Consider the following 8,687-nt stretch of genomic DNA (forward strand, 5'->3'; position numbering starts at 1 on the left):
GTGTTAAAGTAGCCCAATTCCGCGGGAAAACCGCGGATTTGGCAACACTGAGCGTGACTGACACTCGAGCAAACTCTGCTCTAACTGTCGACTAGCAGTGGGAGTCAGATTGCCCCCTAGTGGATGGCTAAAGATTTGTTAACTCATATTCATAAATTCTCAAGGGAACGTCTCTGAATTAACTGATGCTCGCGCCCCCCTTGACAGGTGCTGGCACCCCCCTGGGGTTAATTAAGTCACCCCCACAGGTTGAAAACCCCTGTTATAGAGAATGTGAAGCTACGTCACGCTGCATCTAATGCTGGGGTGGTGCTGCCATTTTAAGAGGATCACCCTCCGCTGATGATACTGACAATTAATACAGATACCTGGTAAATAATACAGAAAATTAATACAGATAAAAAAAGTATTACATTGTCCAGTTTTCTCTCCGAATGATGATGTAACTATGGCAATTCTCAATGCAGCAGGAGTGACCTTTTTTTTCTTTCTTTTTTTAAAGATTGACTCCCACTGACAAGAACCGAAAGAATATTACTTAAATGTATTTATGTTTCTCAATTCGATATGTGAAAGTACAGTGGTTTTAAGCAGTGGCGGCTCGTCGGGGGAGGCAGGGGAGGCACAGCCTCCCCATAATGTTGAGGTGAAAATGGGAGGAGGACGATTTAATGTTAATAAAATTCACAATTCATTTCAGTTCATGTCTCAGAATGTGTATTTTTTGTTTGTAATTTCACAGTTGTAATATCATAACGTGAAAGCGCCGCTTTTCTATCGCTAATGTGCCGAATCTGCTGATGTAATTGCAACCGCTAGGTGATATAGAAGGGTAGGGGGAAGCCGTGCGAGCGCTGAGCTCTCGTGCCTCCGTTGGTAAAAAAAATTAGCCAATCAGCATCGAGTGTTCACTTTCAGCGCCGAGGAGTGTTGAGAAAACCCTCTCAAGGGAGGCTAGCCTCCCTTCTGATATCAACCAATCATCAAAGAGACGTAAATTACTGATATTAGTTTGAACGTCTGCCGCTGCGCTGATAATGTACCAAGTACTTATAATGATTAGTGATATTGAATATTTGATTGCCAACAGATTTACCAAGCTGTCATTCAAACAGCATATATACAAATTTAGGGAAAACAGCCTAAGCTGGATATAGGCTACAGCAGTCGGGGCTTAATTAAATGGCGCAACAGGCAGCTCTCTTTTAGCACAGACTTTTAAGAAGGGATGGATGTTTGCTTCAAGTGATAGGCCAGGTAAGTGAAGTTATATTATCTTGCTGTATGCATGTCGTTTTCTTTACGTTTTCTGACTAAAAGCAACCAAAAAGCCATTTTAAAGTGGTTAAGCAAATAATATAATAATAATAATCGGCAGGGATCCCAGACCAATACAATTAGTGTGCCTCCTCTATTTTAAAACCCACGAGCCGCCACTGGTTTTAAGTAAATCTGGCAAAATATACACTTTAAAGGAATAGTTTACCATAAAATGAACATTGTCATTATTTTCTTATCTCCTTGCCATTTCAAGCATACATAATTTTCCTTCCTCTGCCAAGTGCTATACATACAGGCACTTTCTACACAAAAAGCTCAATTATCTAGCACATGGCTTTGAGAATGACTCAACGCTGACTTGATTTCACCAGCCTGCCTAATGGAAGATCTATTAAGCCAAACAGATCCATGATGATAATGCAACAATGGTTATACAACAGGCAGCGGTGAATATGTGTGCCAAGAAGCACATTAGTAAATAAGGTTGCAACATCTATGTACTGAACTATTTGTTCTTTATTTTTAATTTTTACCACAATCAGTGCCAATTCATCATTCCATGTAATTTTGATAAATAACCAGCAAATTAGTTTCATTAAATCTTAAACGTTAAATCTTACTGACCTTGAATTATTACCACTTATTCCTTTAATTCCAATGTCAAAGGAATCTTGGACCCATAAAGCCTGCATTGAGCGCTGTGGAAAATATCATTCGGCACCTCCATTTTCCCAGATGTAACATGCCGTCTTGTGTAATGAGTCTTGAGTCTCCACTTTGGCATGCCATTAACTCTGTAATCAGACCACATACTGAGCTGGAGAGAGGGCAGAGATTGACAGTCAAGTCCTTACTGAACATGCTCAGTCTGGAAAGCTCTGCAGTAGTTGGGACCTTTTGTGTCCTTAAGCAGAATATGCTTGTCTGCATCTGCTTGCACACTAATAGCCATCCAAACTCTAGTTTGCAAACAGTGGACTGTCGTAATTGTAGTAGAATCAGCATAATTATTCTGCTTCAGGTAATCAAATGGCACACTTATTTTTCAACACAATGTGAGCGTGATTTGACTTAAGCGTAGCTTGCATTGTTTGACACAAGTTACTTTGGCTTTAAAATACATCAAAGCAGATTGAACCATTACGTGTCTCAGAGCAACGCAGAGTAATGGTGTCTCATTCTTGAATCAGTCAGTGTTTCTGAATGAGTCAGTTGAGTGAATGATTCAGTGGCTGCATCCGAAATAGCATACTTTCCTTTTATATAGCAGTTGAAAAACAGTGTGACCGTAGTAGTATGTCCAAATTTGCAGTATTTGTAAAACAGTAGGTTAAAATGTCCTGCTATTTCCAGTGAGATTCTGAAGTGCACATCCAGTGGATATTTACTGTCTCATGAGGCGATGAGAGAAGGTTTGTAACTGGCAGTGAAGCAATGCAACTAATGCCTGTAGGCCACATGACAATGGAAACATGACTAATTGTAGTATGTCTGGATTACATTCATATTACACACATTCCTACTATATAGAGCATGCTTTTTTAACAGCCGTTAAATAATTACTTATTCAAAAGAAGTACCTATTCAGACAGTATGCAATTTCAGATGCAGCCAGTGATTCACTCACAAAAGACTTGTCGCAATCTACAGTAATAGAAACTTACACAGTAAAAACATCGGAGAAGCCCTAATTAAACGTCACAGATTCAGTCAATGATTTCAGCCATCCAAAATTGTTTCAACCGAAACCAAAAATTCATTTTTGGAAAATTGTTTTTGGTGTCCAAATTTCGTTACATCACTAGTCCTGTCTCATCCTCTTTTTTTTTTTTGACTGTGAAACAATGGCTCAAGGCAGTGTTGCCACCTTGTGTACAAATAATTATTGCAAGTATCACTGTAGACTTCCTATAATGTATGCGTAAAAAAATGAAGTATATATTGGGTTTAATGCACAGATTGTGAAAAGTCTTGTTTGGACTATAAATCAGCACTTTGCCAATCAAAATACCCTGTAAGTTCCAAATATACCCTATAGTATTTTTGTATAATTTTCAACAAAGCATGTGCCAGTAGTACTTTCTCCAAGGAGCCAAGGAGTACTGTACCAACAGTACAAACATAAAACAAAACAAAACAAAACAAAACACATACAGTATTACAAAATAAGAGAATGAACAATGAAGCAAGACTATCAGAGGGGGACACCGACTTTTCCCTCTCTTGAACCCATTGAGTTCTAATAGGGTTCTAGGTTTTGCTTGTGTTTGATGAGGTGTAAAAGTCATGTTAGAAGAGGCAAACTACACTTTGTTCGGACTGGCTGATTTCAGTGTCAGTGCTATAAAACCCATCTCTAATATTTGCAAGTGCTCTGCAAATTGGTCAAACTGGTGGAAATGGATAAAATACTTACAAAGTAAAAACACACTCACTCAGATATTGATGCGTCCGAACCCAAATGAACTGGAAATGATGATTGAGGCGGTTTTTAGTGAGCACTCAGCTTGGTGAGATAAATCGCACATCCATGCTGAGACCATCCTGACACCTGCAGTGTTTACCAAGAACTTGATGACTAATGATCTGGAAAGGAAAAGGCAACTATTTAAATTAATATTTGAAAAAATTAGAATACAATTTATAATTATATTTGCTTGCTACTGATTTATTGTAGTTATTATATTAAGAAATTGTTTTAAAATGGAAATTAGATTAGATTTGTTACTTTATTTTAATTCATAGTGTTTTTTTTTTGGAACATGTACACACACAACATTATAGTATATAGCATAGTATATAGTATATATGTACTATATGTTTCTTGTTCATAGATAAAACATTCCTTATTTCAGAAGACCATAGACCACTGGAAGGTTCCTACTGCAAAGCCAAAGACATATATAAATGGCTTATTTTCACACAAGTGCTGATTTTACATTCAGGATCTGAATATTGATTCTGGCTGCTGCTTCTGGCATAATCAGTCATTGACCATTGGCAGTGCAAGCTCAGGTTAATGATGCCTTCCTCAAGCTGCCTTGTATATAGCCTGCTTAAAACGAAGCAGTAGACAGAAACATCTGCTGTACCAAATGTGAAAACATTGAAAAGTGAGGTTTATAAAAGCAGAAGTGAGGTTTATAAAAAGCAGAAGATCAACTCTCCAACAACGTCTTATCTTTCTTCTATGGAACACAACAGAAGATATTTTAAAGAATGTTGGACATACATTATATGGACAAAAAACTTGAAACATTTTTCACAAATATCTTTTGTGTGTGTGTGCACCACAAAATAGTCCTAGGAATGACATGAAGGTGTGTAAATGATTTTGAACTATCCCTTTAATGAGATTTAGAAGAAGTGTAGTTTAAATTCAGCCACATATTCACAGTTCTTTTTTATTTATTTTTTATTGTTGATTATCCGAAAGGGTTGGAAGCTGCTATTATTATCTACTGTTCACATTTGGGGGTAGAGGAGTGTTTCATGAGTTTATTGCGGAAATCAAATTTGTTCAAAACAATTATTTTGCCATCACCATCACCTACCCATTTTAATGCAGAATGGTAAACATATGAATTAAAACCAGCAAATCAAATCAAATGATAGCCCAGACATGAAATTACACTTTCTTCCCTAAAAATGTTTTTATTGTGTAAATCAACTGGAAAGTATTTTGAGATGCTTTTTTAAATGTTGTACACAGCAGTACAACCCACTGGACAGATACACTGTATCCCCCACAGCCTTGTTTTTATTCATGTCAAACTGAATATGCCATCTACCCTAAGGTCCCTTGCAGATCATAAGATCCAGTTCCTGTTCTGATAGTGCCGCGACCCTGGACTAACCTCTACTCGGAAGCTCACTGGACACTTCAGCTGATCGATTTTGTCAGCTCAATCAGAGATCTGCCCTGGAAAACTCTTCCTGAGTCCAGTTTAGCCTGGAGCTCCGTGTCTCTCAGCAGGTGTGGACTGTCACATCAACATGAGGCATGTCACACTGCGCTCAGCTGGTCTGGATAGATGACTGCATTGACAACACATCTTCACCAGAGGGCTGCTTTGTGACAGGTCAAACCAGCACATCCTTCACAGTGAATCTGCACAAATTATCCACATTTTATGCACAGATTGTCGGGGACAGTGTAGAATTATGCAGAACTGATTTAATATGGTAAAAATTAAGCTATTTTTTTATTCTTATTTAAATGAACATGTAATGTCTCTCTTTTGTTGTCTTTCCTATCTATTTAGATGCTAATTAGATGCTTACACAGAGTGTGCTTTTGTTTTCCACATGAAATTTTTATTAAAAAAAAAAGGTACAAAGCTGTCTCTGGGGTGGTATCCTTAGGTAAAAAAAATGTAAATGGTACATCTTCGTTTTCATATTTCCCTCTTTTTCCTGATAAGCACTTTTTTTGAACTCTGAAAACAAACAAATAAATAAAATTAAATGTAATGATCCAGATATATACAGTGGGTACGGAAAGTATTCAGACCCCCTTCAATTTTTCACTCTTTGTTATATTGCAGCCATTTGCTAAAATCATTTGTTAATTTTTTTTCCTCATTAATGTACACACAACACCCCATATTGACAGAAAAACACAGAATCGTTGACATTTTTGCAGATTTATTAAAAAAGAAAAACTGAAATATCACATGGTCGTAAGTATTCAGACCCTTTGCTCAGTATTTAGTAGAAGCACCCTTTTGATCTAATACAGCCATGAGTCTTTTTGGGAAAGATGCAACAAGTTTTTCACACCTGGATTTGGGGATCCTCTGGAAAAAAAATTAACTTAAATGATTTTAGCAAATGGCTGCAATATAACAAAGAGTGAAAAATTGAAGGGGGTCTGAATACTTTCCGTACCCACTGTATATTCTAACAACAACCATTTTGAACAGAGAAAGAAAAAAGGTTCTGCATAACAGGAATGACCAATAACAAACCTTTGAACCTAAAGACATGCCTTCTGCATTACTGTCTCCACTTCATGATTGCAAATTAGTCTCGTAAAACTGTTACCTCAATGTTACCATGATGGGTCCAGAAGGGAATTAAATCTTCTGCTGACATCAGCTTCACAGAGGTGTCTACTGCCAGGAAGAGCCAATGACCATGAAATGGTCACACGGTAACAGCCTGACCCCAATTTTAGCTGTAAAAAGACTAAATTGCAGAGAGGGCTTGGAGGGTTTTAATTGGTCTATTACATGAGCAGAGGTATAGCGCAAGATAATGAACAGAGCTGCTGCACTTTCAAACCTTTTCATAAGAGAGAAAAATGAGGCTGTGGATTATTATATTCAGGGAAGGCACTAAAATTCTAAAACTCAGGCCTCACTTGATGAAAAGGCTTTAGAAGTTTTCCTGTAATGCATCCTGAAATACTGAAGCACTGAAACCCAGAGTGAAACAAACAAACAGGGCCGTCCTTAGCTGACGTGGGGAGTCCCCCTCGGTCTGTTCGCCATGCGGCTGCACCAGTTGCACCCCCCTAAGGACGGCCCTGCAAACAAACAAACAAACAAAAAAGGCCTCAGACCTCAGATGCCCATGATGGACCATCCACAGTCCGATCACTGATTGTTTGATGCATGTTGCACACAAAACTTGCAAAAACTGGAGTATACTTTCACATAGGCTACTTTTAAAAAGAGTACTTATTACAGAAAAAAGACTTTGTGCAAACTGAAATGAAAATGTATTATAGTTAAAATTAATATAGGCTAATTAGCTATCACAATAAGTGTACTTCTTTACAGCACAACAAAATGATATTTAAAAAGTATCAAAGCCTTTTTTTAATTAATATTACATTATCTGCAAGAGAAGTACACTACAAGAACTGACAACGCAACTTCCTACCAATGTCGATACATTTGTCAGTCCACCGCGAAAGGAAACAAACTCTGTATTTGCCAAGTTTCCCAGGTTAGTGGTTTCTTTAAATATCTTTAAAAGAGATTCATAGTTTAGTTGGAGAGTTTAGTTAACTATTGGTGTGATACTGCTGTTATCCACCTTATTTTTCAACGTGGAAATAAGCTGCTTTCTGTGAATATGTGCGAGACTTCCGTTTCATTAGTCGCTGTAGGGAAATAACAAGAAGAATATCAATTGTGCAGTAAACGGTAAAACTGTATACGCTACACAGTGTGTTTATAAAGACAGTACGTTAAAATGATATGGTAAACAATACCAGTTTGCAGTTTCAAGGAGCATAACAAGCAGTTTTGTACAACTAAAAATAATGGAATGACACCGGAAGCAAGACACATTAAATTTTCAAATGTCTGCGGCAGTTCTAACGTGAAAAATAAGGTGGATACAGCAGTATGATAAACAACAAGTTGATATTGAGTAACGAATTGAGAAGCGAGTGATGGAAATGCCCAGTTTAGAAAAAAATACCTTAATTTGCAAAAAAGTTTTAATGCTCGCTAGAGGTGGTTTTTGACTTGTGCGAAAAAGGGTTAATGCGAATAATGGGAAATGGAAACGCATTTTGTGAATAAATTCCTCCATGCGCAACAAAAACAGTCATGTGACTTCGCACTATGGGACGGCATAACCTGACGGACCGATCACATTGCACAGAATCTGAAATGTTGTTATGGTCATTCTTAAAGGTTTGGGCAAAGTCAGCTGTCAAAGTATTTCTGTATTGCCTCCCAAAACTGTCTTACACGACTGCGTTCCCAAACAGCAGCATCCACCTCCGAAAGCAATGACTGCATTTATTGTGTTTGCGTCTGCTTGCTCGAAACGCAAGCAGCTAATTTATTATATATGAAAATATATACAGTGGCTTCTTCTACTTTTCTTAGTGATATATTGTGCCAATTTATAAGGAAGTGACGGTTTTGTTCTCTTTGACTCGTTGGATGGAAACGCACATGTTTTATGCGATATTCCAATTTTGTGCATAAGTTAAATTCACAACTTTGTATGGAAACCCAGCTAGTGACACAGACAGTCATTTGCTGCCACCTACTGGCTTGTTTATTGAACTTAAAGGGGTCATAGGATGCCCATTTTCCACAAGTTGATATGATTCTTTAGGGTCTTAATGAAAAGTCTGTTACATAGTTTGGTTAAAATTTCTCAATGTAAATGTAAAAACACCTTTTTTTACCCTGTCAAAAACAGCTCTTTTCAGATAAAGCCGTTTTTGTAGCATTTTCCTTTAAATGTTAATGAGCTCTGCTGACCCCGCCCCTCTCTTCCGAGAGACTGTTTACTTTAGCACTTGCTAATTAGCACATTATTAGGAAAGGCGATTTGCAAAGATTCATTACAAAACATTATACTCACTTCTTCTGTAGATGAGGCTGGATCATGAATGATTCGCACGAACATATAAGCATTTATGTAGATCGGGG

The sequence above is a fragment of the Sinocyclocheilus anshuiensis genome, unplaced genomic scaffold (genome assembly GCF_001515605.1).
Source record: "Sinocyclocheilus anshuiensis isolate Anshui unplaced genomic scaffold, SAMN03320099.WGS_v1.1 scaffold773, whole genome shotgun sequence".
Lineage (NCBI taxonomy): Eukaryota > Metazoa > Chordata > Actinopteri > Cypriniformes > Cyprinidae > Sinocyclocheilus > Sinocyclocheilus anshuiensis.